The sequence below is a fragment of the Pongo abelii genome, chromosome 8 (genome assembly GCF_028885655.2).
Source record: "Pongo abelii isolate AG06213 chromosome 8, NHGRI_mPonAbe1-v2.0_pri, whole genome shotgun sequence".
NCBI classification, from domain to species: Eukaryota; Metazoa; Chordata; class Mammalia; order Primates; family Hominidae; genus Pongo; species Pongo abelii.
This window is the reverse complement of record NC_071993.2, coordinates 109479028-109492129: the sequence shown is the minus strand read 5'-3', so window position 1 is coordinate 109492129 and position 13102 is coordinate 109479028. Positions and strand designations below refer to the sequence as shown.

The window sequence follows — 13102 nt, the reverse complement described above, 5'->3', positions numbered from 1 at the left end:
GACATCATGTTGAAAGGCCTGAGGTCAGAGTAAGGGAAACTGGTGGTCGGAGGCAGGGCTCCAAGAGGCCCCAGGTATCACATGAGGGTTAGTACTAGAAAAACAAAACATCTCTTTGATTGGCCTTCCTGTGGCTAAGCTGATTCTATGATCAGGGACTCCAAGAGACTGAGTAACATAGGAGTAGGAAGGAAAGGGATCTTTGAGGGCCACTATCTTTTACTAACATGCTAGGGGCCTGGAGTCCAGTGAACCATACCTCTCTGAGAAGCTGCTGTGAAGCTATGATTTCACTGACAAATGGACAACTGTCTCAGCCTCACACTCAGGCCTGGTCACATTTCTAAGCCTCAGGACTCCTGCTTGCCAAGAGCCCTCCACTAGGCCTCAAGCCATGGACTGCAGAAGAGGAGATAAAGAGGCACCAGGTGATAACCTAAGGCTCTGAAACTGTATCAGGCCCACCTCCCCACAATGTCTTCCAGCTCAAGGACCCTTCAGCCCAATGAGGACCAGGACCAGGTTTATGTTGCTTGTTACTACAAGCCTCATGCCCAGAACTGTGTCCCAACGATGACAATCTACATAGCAGATTAATGTCTGGCCTTCCAAAGAAGAGAGGACAGCGATCAACGATGGATGGGAACTAAGTGTGTCTGCTTACCCACAACCCAGTGCTAGGAAAGGACAGTGGGCCACTCCTTCTCTAGATCTCTAGATCTAGTCCTGCTGCAAACATACAGTATTATTAAGTTATCTGACTTCCTGTGTGACAGAAGCCCTAAATGGTAGCCCATTTGTTTCAGGCAATTACCTGAAAAGGAGCTCTGGGCAATTGTGCTTATGCCTGTGAACCTTCTGTGTCCCTCAAGTACGAGGACCCTGGGGCACTCTGTAAGCCAATCTCAGTCTTCTGTACCCACGCACCCAAGAAAGGGAGAAAGGAGGAGGCGCGTGGTATTTATTTCCAGGTGACACTGATCACCAAATCTTGACTGTTCTAAGGGGAAAATAACAATAAAAGCAACAACTGGAAGAACACAACCCCTCAGGACAGCTACCACCATCTGTGATAGTAAAGCTGTGATCTGAGAAGTAGGCAAACAGCACAGTTAGTACATATACTACCTAAACCACTCTTCACTGCTGTGAGACGTCAAGGAGGAAAAATGGGAATATCGTTAATGTAACATGGCAGTGGGTAAGAGCTATCTTCCCAAGCAAATGTGCTGTTTTCAGAATCTAGAAACCCTAGCAACAGTGGGCAAGCTGAATTCAGACAACAGCGTTAAGCAGGTAGCAGGGAAGCCTCAGAAGATGTTAAGTCCTCACTAAGAAGACGAGATGCACGCAAAGCAAAAGCCCTGCGCACAACTGGGACAGCGTCACTCCCTAGGAGTTATTTACAGAAACCATCATAAGAACAGACATAGAATTGTAAACAAAAGGTGATAGGATTATGAGTAATTGTTTTCTCCCATTTCTAATTCCCAACATTTTTAGTAAAATGGTTCAACTGTTTTTATAAGTGAAAAAAAGCAAAATTACAACTAAGACATTGGATAACAATAACGAATTTAACAGCAAAAGGCCAGGCCAGGAAACTTTTAGACTTTGTCTTCTTGATGCTGGTTCAACTATGAAAGTATGAGATCTGGTTGGGGGCTTCAAAGGAGCATGGTATATGCATTTCTCATCAAAGGCAAGGTTAAGACCAATAGGGTATGGAATGGACAAGTCTGCATACCAGTCTTTCTACAGTCTGTACTGGAGGGCAGAATCAATCTCAAACCTTAGGATTGAGGTTGCAGATCTCAGTAGCAGCTACACTTTATGGAAGACACCATCATTGGAGAATATAAGGTAGAGAACTCATGAGCCCAGCCCCAGCTAAAACCAACAGTGACTTAGGAATTCAGAGGTAGGCCCAGCACCTACTCAGGGGATCTAACTCATTCAATGGCTTGAGAAGTGACCAAAAGAAAAATATGCCAGAAAGTATAATTAGACCCATGGTCTGAACCCATGATGTGAGAAAAAGGTATGTATGGGCAGAGGTAGAATGGGGAGTGGCTGGAGGTTAGTAAGAAAAACAAAGATATGTCACCAAAGAAGATATACAGATGACAGACAAGCATATGAAAAGATGCTCAACAGCATATGTCACGAGAGAACTGCAAATTAAAACAATTAGATACCACTCCACACCTATTGGAATGGCTAAAATCCAACAAACAGACAATACCAAGTGCTGGTGAGGACATGAAACAATAGGAACTCTCATTCATTGCTAGTGGGAATGAAAAATGGTACAGCCACTATGGAAAATGGTTTGGCAGCTTCTCATAAAGCTAAACATAGTTTTAACATACGATCTAGCAATAACATTCCTAGGTATTTACCCAGATGAGTTGAAAACGTATGTCCACACAAAAACCTGCATACAAATGTTTATAGAAGCTTAATTAAAAATCGCCAAAAAATACTGGAAGCAATCAAGACATTTTTCAAAAGGTGAAAGAATAAACTGTGGTACATAACAAACAATGGAATAGTATCAAGTGATAAAAAGAAAGGAGCTATCAAGCCACCAAAAGGCATGGCGGAATCTTAACTGCATATTACTCAGTGAAAGAAGCTAGTCTGCAAAAGTTACATACTATTTGATTCCAACTCTATGACCTTTTGGAAAAGGCAAAAACTATATAGTAAAAAAAACCAAACAGTGGTTGCCAGGGGTTTAGGGGGAGGGAGGAATGAACAGGTGGAGCACAAGGAATTTTTAGAGCAGTGAAACTAGTTTGTATGGTGCTGTGATGGTATATACATGACATGCATTTGTCAAAACCCAAGAACTGGCCAGGCACGGTGGCTCACGCCTGTAATCCCAGCACTTTGGGAGGCCGAGGCAGGCCGATCACCTGAGGTCAGGAGTTCGAGACCAGGCTGGCCAACATGGTAGAACCCCATCTCTACTAAACATACAAAAAAATTAGCCGGGCGTGGTGGTGGGTGCCTGTAGTCCCAGCTACTCAGGAGGCTGAGGCAGGAGAATCACCTGAACCCAGGAGGTGGAGGCTGCAGTGAGCTGAGATCGCACCATTGTGCTCCAGCCTGGGCAACAAGAGTGAAACTCTGCCTCAAAAAAAAAAGAACTGTACAACACAAAGAGTGAACCCTAAGGTAAACTATGGACTTAAGGTAGTAATAAGTATCAATATTGGTTCCCCAATGATAACAAATATACCACACTAATGCAAGGTGTTACTAATAGGGGAAACTGGCCAGGCGCGGTGACTCAAGCCTGTAATCCCAGCACTTTGGGAGGCCGAGGTGGGCAGATCACCTGAGGTCAAGAGTTCAAGACCAGCCTGGCCAACATGGCGAAACCCCCTCTCTACTAAAAATACAAAAATTAGCTGGGCGTGGTGGTATGTGTCTGTAATCCCAGCTACTCGGGAGGCTGAGGCAGGAGAATTGCTTGAACCCAGGAAACGGAGTTTGCAGTGAGCTGAGATCGTGCCACCGCATTCCAGCCTGAGCAACAGAGCGAGACTCCATCTCAAAAAAACCCCACAAAAATATAAAGTCTATTGATTAAAAATAAATCATTAAAGGAATTTTAAAAATTTTAAATGGATATCTGCATTGATATAAGGACCACTGAGATGCTGGGCACATCCCTGACCACAGAAACAGCAGCATGACCACAGGAACTTGCCATCTAAGCCAGAAATTTTTATGTTTTTAAAAGTTGCAGACTTTCCTGGCAACTTACTGTAAATGACTATGATAAGGTTGCAGAAGTCTTTTTTTTTTTTTTTTGAGACAGAGTTTCTCTCTTGTTGCCAAAGCTGGAGTGCAATGGCATGATCTCAGCTCACTGCAACCTCTGCCTCGTGGGTTCAAGCGATTCTTCTGCCTCAGCCTCCTGAATAGCTGAGATTACAGGTGCTCGCCAACACGCCTGGATAATTTTCGCGTTTTTTTTTTTTTAGTAGAGACAGGGTTTCACCATGTTGGCCAAGCTGGTCTCGAACTTCCAACCTCAGGTGATCCGCCTGCCTCAGCCTCCCAAAGTGCTGGGATTACACGAGTGAGCCACCATGCCCAGCCTGGTTGGTGAAGTCTTGACTTGAGAGATGACACCTGTCACCTGCTGTCCCGTTTTACCCTCCTGCCATTGCCCTGAAGGACTCTTTCTTTTCTTCTTTTTTTTTTTTTTGAGACGGAGTCTCGCTCTGTCTCCCAGGCTGGAGTGCAGTGGCGCATCTCCGCTCACTGCAAGCTCCGCCTCCCGGATTCACGCCATTCTCCTGCCTCAGCCTCCCGCCTAGCTGGGACTACAGGTGCCCGCCACCAGGCCCGGCTAGTTTTTTATATTTTTTTAGTAGAGACGGGGTTACAGGGTGTTAGCCAGGATGGCCTTGATTTCCTGACCTCGTGATCCGCCTGTCTCGGCCTCCCAAAGTGCTGGGATTACAGGCGTGAGCCACCGTATCCAGCCAGACCCTTTCTTTAAAAGCTGCTTCCAGGCCGGGAGCGGTGACTCACGCCTATGATCCCAGCACTTTGGGATGGCTTGAGCTCATGAGTTTGAGACCAGCCTGGGCAACACGGCAAAACCCAATCTCTACAAAAAGTATAAAAATTAGCCAGGCATGATGGTGCGTGCCTGTAGTACCAGCTACTCAGAAGGTTGAGGTGGGAGGATGACTTAAGCCTGGGAAGCAGAGGTTGCAGTGAGCCAAGATGGAGCCAGTGCACTCCAGCCTGGGCGAGAGGGCCAGGCCCTGTGTCAAAAATAAATAAATAAATAAATAGATAGATAGATAGACAGACAGACAGACAGTCAGTCAGATAGATAGCTTCTACATCCAGCTCAACATTTCCCCCAACAAAGCACTTTCTGGTTAACTCTACTCAGTCTTGATCATTTCATTCCATTAATCCAAGATAACTTTGAATTTAGCAGCATAATTCTGAATAGAATTCTCCAGCTCTCTGCAGGAGGTAGAAAAAGGAGGTGGTGACTACTGGATCCAGACTGCCTGGGTTTATATCCCAGTTCCAGCATTCACTGGCTGGGTGGATGAGTTCCTTAACATTTCTGCATCTCAGTTTCCTTATGTGTAAAATAAGGATAATAAGTCCTACACCATACAGTTGTTCTGAGGATTAAATGAGTTTATATAAAGCACTTAGAAGAGTGCCTTATACAGAGTAAGGGCTATAATTGTTTGTAATAATAATTATATGTTTAAAGTTTCTTGGAACACTGAAGATCACAGGATGAGGGGAGAGAGCCTCAAAGTCACAGGGAGACAGGAAGCTGCTCCCAGTCCTAATCCTCACTGTCATCTTCTTTCTCAAGGACCTCACCATCTCCTACCAAGCATATGCTGCATTTTTAAGGGCAGGCACTTGGTCAGATTCTTCATTGTCTCCACACTCAAACACATCATCTTGTCCAATGTTCTGCCTGTACAGGGGACTGAAGATAGCTCTGCTGGTGAGTGTGCTGCACAGCCTGGTCCTCAAGAGCTTGGTAGGCAGGACAGCAAGCTGCAAAGTTAGTTGGACGGGTGAGGATACCATTCCTCAGGGCTGAGGTCATAAAGGATAAGATCCCACCAGACACATCTCAGGAACATCAGAACTGAAACAAGAAATGCAACTGCATTGAATACCTCAGAGGCAAGATACATGAATGAATTCAGGAGTCAAGGGCCAAAGGCCAGAGTTGCGACCCCTGAATCAGAAAGGTGGATAAGGGAGAGGCTAGCAAACTCAGACCCAGGACATGAGAGGTATGGGGAATAGCATTCAACATAGATAATAGCACAGCTTGGAAGAGGAGAGCCCAAAAGGGTGGGCTGAACAGGGGAAAATCCTGGGACTGAGAGATCGGATTGCATCAAACCCATAAAGGCTTCCAAGTCTCTTGAGGAAAAGAAGGAATTTTCCCAGCGCTGACCTACCTGGCACCACTCTGGCCTGGTAGTCACTTACAGTACCACACCACTCAGTTGTTCTTTTTGTTTGTTTGGTTGGTTTTTTTTTGGACAGAGTCTCACTCCTTAACCCAGACTAGAGTGCAGTGGCGAGATCTCGGCTCACTGTAATCTCTGCCCCCCGAGTCCAAGCGATTCTCCTGCCTCAGCCTCCCAAGTAGCTTGGTTTACAGGTGTGTGCCACCATGCCCAGCTAATTTTTTTTTTTTTTTGAGATGGAGTTTCACTCTTATTGCCCAGGCTAGAGTGCAATGATGCAGTCTCGGCTCACTGCAACCTCCAACTCTCGGGTTCAAGCGATTATCCTGTCTCAGCCTCCCCAGTAGCTGGGATTACAGGTGTCCACCACCACACCTGGCTAATTTTTGTATTTTTAGTAGAGACGGGTTTCGCCATGTTGGCCAGGCTGGTCTCGAACTCCTGACCTCAGGTGATCCGCCCACCACAGCCTCCCAAAATGCTGGGATTACAGATGTGAGCCACCATGTCCAGCTACAGCCTTTTTAAAAGTGAGTTTAGGCCAGCACAGAGGCTTACACCCGTAATCCCAGCACGAGGTCAAGAGATCGAGACCATCCTGGCCAACATGGTGAAACCTCATCTCTACTAAAAATACAAAAATTAGCTGGGCGTGTTGGCGGGCACCTGTAATCCCAGCTACTTGGGAGGCTGAGGCAGGACAATCGCTTGAACCCGGAAGGTGGAGGCTGCAGTGAGCCGAGATCATGCCACTGCACTCCAGCCTGGCAACAGAGCGAGACTCTGTCTCAAAAAAAAAAAAAAAGAGTGAGTTTAACTGGGCCAGATGGACAAGTTTTTTCCCAACTGTTGAGGGACTCTCTGAATTGGAGAATTTGTAACCCTTACCCCATGAAGGAAGAAACAATCCATGCTGCAAATGAAATGCTTTATAAAGGATGAAGCCACGCACCCACAGACATCTGCTGGGAACCCCCACGATACAGGTCTTCCTGTAGGTACAAAAGAAAAGAAATCCCAGGACTTTGGGAGGCTGAGACGGGTAGATCACTTGAGGTTAGGAGTCTGAGACCAGCCTGGCCAACATAGTAAAACCCCATCTCTAATAAAAATAAAAAATTAGCCGAGCATGGTGGCGCACGCCTATAAATAATCCCAGCAGAGTCGAGGTCGTGTCACTGCACTCTAGCCTTGGCAACAAAGGAAGAAGGCTCTATCTCAAAAAAAAAAAAAAAAAAAAAAAGAAAGAAAGAAAAGAAAGAAAAAGAAAAGAAATTCTCCTCAACATTTAAAAATTCACAAATTCAGAGATTTGGGGCCTGAACTCCAACCCTAAGTGAGAGCTTTGGCCTCAGGAAGGGCTCTAGAGAGTCCCTGTTGGGCCCTGCCCCACACTGGGCCATGACAAAGGACGCCTTACGCTTGCTTGGTGGTCCAGATCACCTGTTCTTAGCAGGGAACTCCACCATCTCATGCAAATAGTCATCCTGACACTGAACATCCCTGAGAGGAAAGGCAGAGGGACCAGGCTTCAGGGAGGTGTGCCCCCCAATGAGCCTGCAGAACACTTCTTTTAGCCTGCTAAACTTAGCCAGGGCTGGGCCCAGTGGCTTAGGGAGGCATTCTGGTTGCCAGCCTCATGAGAGCTCTAGGAGGAGGGCAAAGGTCCAACCAGAGGAGGGACCAAGCTCCCAGTACAGATGTGTATGGCAAAGAAAGGATCTCTCTTGGAAACGACATGTTAAAAAGTTCCTGCAGGCCAGGTGGGATGGCTCACACCTGTAATCCCAGCACTTTGGGAGGCTGAGGTGGGTGGATCACCTGAGATCAGGAGTTCGAGACCAGCCTGGCCAACATGGTGAAACCCTGCCTCTACTAAAAATACAAGAATTAGCCAGGCGTGGTGGCATGCGCCTGTAGTCCCAGCTACTTGGGAGGCTGAGGCAGGTGAATCGCTTGAACCTGGGAGGTACAGGTTGCAGTGAGCGAGATCACGCCATTGCACTCCAGCCTGGGTGACAGAGCGAGACTCCGTCTCAAAAAAAAAAAAAAAAGTTCCGGCAAACTAAGCTTTGAGGAGGAAAAATTAGCATTTCTCAACTGCAGGAGACCGAGGCCACACTAAACAACAACTGGAAAAGTTAATCTGTATCCAGTGTTTTAATAAATAACTCACGCGGGTGCAGAGCCCAACTAAGAAGAACACAAGGGAAAGGGAGGCTCTCCACCAACCGGGTGGAGGCAGCCCCAGAAAGCTGGTCATTAGCAGTTCCAGCCCCCACGGGGGTGCAGAACTGCTCCAAACTCCACTGGACACGTGCGCCAAGAAGTCACATTTGTGAGACAGAGCCTAGATCACCCATGGTGGTGAGGCATGGGCACGACCCATGCTTTTGGGCCAACTCCACACAAAGGCTGTCTTTGGAACCAGCCCGACATGTACAGCACATGACCTGCCCTGGGAAAATCCCACCAGGGAAGTCTGCCTGAGTTCTCAAATGCACTCTCCAACTACCCAGCCTTCCAGCCTCGGTTAGGGCCCCATAGGCTCTGTCTAGCCAGAGCTGTTGGTGGTACCAGGGGCAGCCAGAAATCCTCACAGAGTGATGCTGAAACCACTTCTACAGCCACATAGATCCCCACATTCCAGTCCACAGCTGCCTGGCCATAAAGGGGAAGGCCAGAGCTGCAAGCTCTGACAGCACTTGGCAGCTGAGGTTCAGCTGTCTGACACCTCCCAAGTCACAGGGAAGAGTCCCACAAGACAATTTCTCCACTCAGGTCAGTTGCGAGCAGCCTTGGGGTTCCTAGAAAAGCACTTTGTTCTCTCCTGTGGCTGCCCAGACCTACAACTTGTTCCATCTCTCCAACTTCAGAAATGGCTTCTTAAGAATCTTGATCGAAACAAGTGCTCTCTTGCCTGGTTTCCTTTAGTGAATGTGAATAAGGAAAGAACTTGAAAGAAAATGGCCATCCCAAGGCTTATCAAATCATCGTACTCTTCCTCCCTTTTAGGGTTACCAGGGTGGGCATCCCCTCCTGCCCCGAAGCATGCCTGCCAGGAGCAAGGAAGAAATGCAGAGGACCCCTCGCTTCTGCCTGTTCCTACCCTCAACAGGCTGTGAGGAGAAGGAAAGATCATAATAGGAGGAGGTACACAGCAGGCATTTAATAAATGCCATTGCCAGGAGCACTGGCTCTTGCCTGCAATCCCAGCACTTTGAGAGGCCAAGGCGGGAGGATTGCTTGAGTCCAGTAGTTCGAGACCAGCCTGGGCAACATAGCGAGACCTCATGTCAACAATAATAAAAAAAAAAAAAAATTGCCGGGTGTGGTGGTACATGCCTGTGGTCCCAGCTACTTGGGAGGCTGAGGTAGGAGGGTTATTTGAGCCAGAGTGGTTGAGGCTGCAGTGAGCCGTGACCTCGCCACTGCCCTCCAGCCTGGGCAACAGAGCAAGACCATCTCAAAAATAAAAATAAAAATAAATTCATATCAGTTTAAAAAAGGAGAGGATAACTTAAAAAGAACATGAAGTAAATAATACTACAAGTGGCAACAATTATGAAAGTGGCACTAAAAGTTTTTGAAATACTGAGCTAGAAGGTTTTTCAAGTCCCTCTCACTCCTAAAAGCGCTGTTGGTACCATGGAGTGTCAGGCTGCAGATGGCATCCCAGGCCCCTTCCTACAGGGTTCCTCTCAAATGCTACCTCCTCACTGCAGCCTCTAGCAATTCAACAGCCTGACTAGAAGTTACTCCCTCTGCTCTGCTCCCAGATCATGTTTTACACCCATGGACTATAGCATTTATTACTCAATATTATAACCGTCTTTACATGTTTATCTCCCCTCTGGAACATGAGCTCCTTCAGACAAGAATTATGTCTTGCTATTTCATCCCCCAAGACATCTATTATGATGTTCTGTGTCTGATACAAAGTAGATGCTTGATGAATGTGTGCTGAAAAAATGAACCAATGCTCCTGCTCCTTTCTTGCTGAAGAGAAGACACAGACAGTGGAAGAAGAATTGTTGCCAGAGATCCATTTGCCGTCATTCCAACCCAGCACCTCTTAGCACTTAAGCTGGATGGCAGAACACTTGCCTTTCTGGCCTCAGCTTTGAGTACTAATTTAAATGAGGATTAATTAAGTCATTTTAAAGAGGCCCCACCGTTATGAAATGTGTGGAAAATCACATTTTTCTTCAAGAAACTTAACAGGATCAAAAAGAAACCAGTCATCCCAGTACAAGGCCAATTATAAAGGTACCTATTCATGTTTTATTATTTTTCTTTCTTTATTTATTTTTTGAGATAGGGTCTTGCTCTGTTACCCAAACTGGAGTGTAGTAGTGCAATCATGGCTCACTGCAGCTTCAAACTCCCGGGCTCCAGTGATCCTCCCACCTCAGCCCCTCAAGTAGCTAGGGCTACAGATGCACACCACCATGTCTGGCTAATTTCTGTATTTTCTGTAGAGATGGGGGGGTCTCACTATGTTCCCCAGGCTGGTGTCGAACTCCTGGGCTCAAGCGATCCTCCTGCCTCAACCTCCAAAGCGCTAGGACTATAGGCATGAGGCACCATGCCCAGCCTATAGAGGTACTTTTGACTTCTGCAACATAGACCAGAACTGGGTAAATATCTGAGAACATTCCTTCCATATCCTTCTAGTGCCAGGATGTAATACTGGAAAATACTAGGCTTGATTGGTGACATGAAAACCCAAATAGAGGTTTCACTCTTGTCATAAATGACATATGAATACAAAGTGCTGTACCATGTAGAAATGAAACACATGTAAGAGGATAGTATTAAACCAGAAAAAAACAATAAGGTCCTATTTCAAATTAAGAGGTTGCCCCTTCTGAAATATGCGGCTTGCTCAATCACATTCTTCATGTTATTTTGGGTCTTGGGCCTATACCTAGCAGGTAGACTGGAAGAATCCTAAAGCCACATAGGAAATGATATTCTCTTAACCAGAATAAATCTGTCAACAAAAAAGGTACAGGCTAGCTGCACTAAATACTCTCTGCAGGTTCTTATTAAAAATATAAATTAAGGTCCAGCATAGTCCCTTTACTCCCCACATCTGTTTGTTATTCTATCTCCATTATTAATACTGTAATGCTGGGTCCCCATTCAGGCAAGATTAATTCCCTGTTCCCAAATCCTTCTGCTGACACTGCAATGAATTCATTTGGAAGGCTGTAAAGGCAGCTGCAGACATTGCTCCCAACACGTGACCAGTGAAGAGATGAAACCTGGGCCTCTAAGCTTAACAAGAGAGAAGAGGAAGTTGGGTTAGGCCTGTGTTCAGAGAGGTGGAATAGCCCAGTGGTTAAAAGCTAAAACTCTGAGGCTGAATACAGTGGTTCACACTTGTAATCCCAACACTTTGGGAGGCCAAGGCAGGAGGATCGCTTCAGCCCAGTCATCTGAGACCAGCCTGGGAAACACAGTGAGACCTCAACTCTACAGAAAATTTGAAAAATTAGCCAGGTGTGATGGCGCATGCCTGTAGTCCCAGCTCCTTGGGAGGTTGAGGTGGGATAATTGCTTGAGCCCAGGAGGTTGAGGCTGCAGTGAGCCATGATTGAGCCACTACACTCCTGCCTGGGTGACAGAGCGTGACCCTGTCTCAAAAAACAAAACAAAAAAGCTCAAACTTTGGACTCAAACAGCCCAATTCAATCCCAGCTCTTTTACCCCTAGATCTGTAACTTTGAGCAATTCATTTAACCCCTCAAGAGACTCATTTTTCTTATCTATAAAATATGAATAATGAGAACCTGATAAGATTGTAAAGCATTTAACACAATGACATGGAAGATAGTAAGTACTAAACAAAGGGAAAAAAGGCTATCATCATCTTCTTTATGATACCATCATCATCTCCAGAATTGGTCGCTATGCAAAGGCAGGACAGGACGAGTCCTGCTACTCTTTCAACCTGCCCAGTTTAAGCAGCCACCACCGAGATAGAAAAGACATGGTATAAGGGGCAAAAAAGTACAAAAGGCAAAAACCAGATGAGGATATGACAATACAAATAAAGTCAGCTCTTGATTAACCATGCTAATGAGGTTGAGGGAATACTATTTATTTTATTTTTAATTGACAGAATACGAACATAGAAAGATTGCATTTAAATTGAAGAAAAGAAACTCTCCATCAAAAGAATATAAATAGAAAAAAACTTTATTTTAATTATTATTATTATTATTACTATTTTTTTTTTTTTTTGAGATGGAGTTTCACTCTTGTTGCCCAGGCTGGAGTACAATGGCACAATCTCAGCTCACTGCAAACTACGCCTCCCAGGTTCAAGCAATTCTCCTGCCTTAGCCTCCCTAGTAGCTGGGATTACAGGCATGTGCCACCACGTCCGGCTAATTTTGTATTTTTAGTAGAGATGGGGTTTCTCCATGTTGGTCAGGCTTGTCTCGAACTCCCAACCTCAGGTGATCCGCCTGCCTCGACCTCCCAAAGTGCTGGGATTACAGGCGTGAGCCACCGTACCCAGCCTAATTATTATTAAGACACAGTTTCACTCTGTTGCCCAGGCTGGAGCGCAGTGGCACGATCTCAGCTCACTGCAACGTCTGCCTCCCAGGTTCAAGTGATTCTCGTGCCTCAGCCTCCGGAGTAGTTGGGACTACAGGCACATGCCACCATGCCTAGCTAATTTTTTGTATTTTTAGTAAAGATGGGGTTTCACCATGTTGGTCAGGCTGGTCTCGAACTCCTGACCTCAAGTGAGCCACCTGCCTCAGCCCCACAAAGTGCTGGGATTACAGGCATGAGCCACTGTGCCCAGCTAAAAAAAATCTTTTTAAAATATAGATGGCAGCAGGCCGGGCACAGTGGCTCACGCCTGTAATCCCAGCACTTTGGGAGGCCGAGGCAGGCAGATCACGAGGTCAGGAAATCAAGACCATCCTGGCTAACATGGTGAAACCCCGTCTCTACTAAAAATACAAAAATTAGCTGGGCGTGGTGGTGGGTGCCTATAGTCCCAGGTACTCAGAAGGCTGAGGCAGGAGAATGGCGTGAACCAGGCAGGCGGAGCTTGCAGTGAGCCGAGATCACCCCACTGCACT

At 46.2% G+C, this 13102-nt stretch overlaps 1 protein-coding gene across 12 annotated transcripts in view; it reads right to left on the bottom strand.

Annotated features, from left to right (window-relative positions):
* SUFU (SUFU negative regulator of hedgehog signaling) overlaps positions 1-13102 on the bottom strand; it is a 132760-nt gene that overhangs the window by 111704 nt on the left and 7954 nt on the right. The gene's annotated exons all lie outside the window — the stretch shown is intronic.